This window comes from Watersipora subatra, chromosome 9 (assembly GCF_963576615.1).
Source record: "Watersipora subatra chromosome 9, tzWatSuba1.1, whole genome shotgun sequence".
NCBI classification, from domain to species: Eukaryota; Metazoa; Bryozoa; class Gymnolaemata; order Cheilostomatida; family Watersiporidae; genus Watersipora; species Watersipora subatra.
This window is the reverse complement of record NC_088716.1, coordinates 12063033-12063286: the sequence shown is the minus strand read 5'-3', so window position 1 is coordinate 12063286 and position 254 is coordinate 12063033.

The following is a 254-nucleotide window of genomic DNA, read 5'->3' as shown; positions in this document are numbered from 1 at the left end:
GTCAAACAGCTGTAAGTCAAGTCAAAAATGTTATACATGAAACTTTTAAAATTAGTTCAACATTAATGCAGGTCATCCATTTTTATCAAGATGAGATAAACATTTTTTTACAGCTTAATATGGTGAATTTGTCAAAAAAATAAAAATGGCAGAGATCAGGGTGGCAAACCTTATGGAGGTTGTTATTTTGTATTTTTATAGTTTGCAGAGCATCTCCTTTAGCACCTAATCTTTTCATATTGATACTGTAAAAT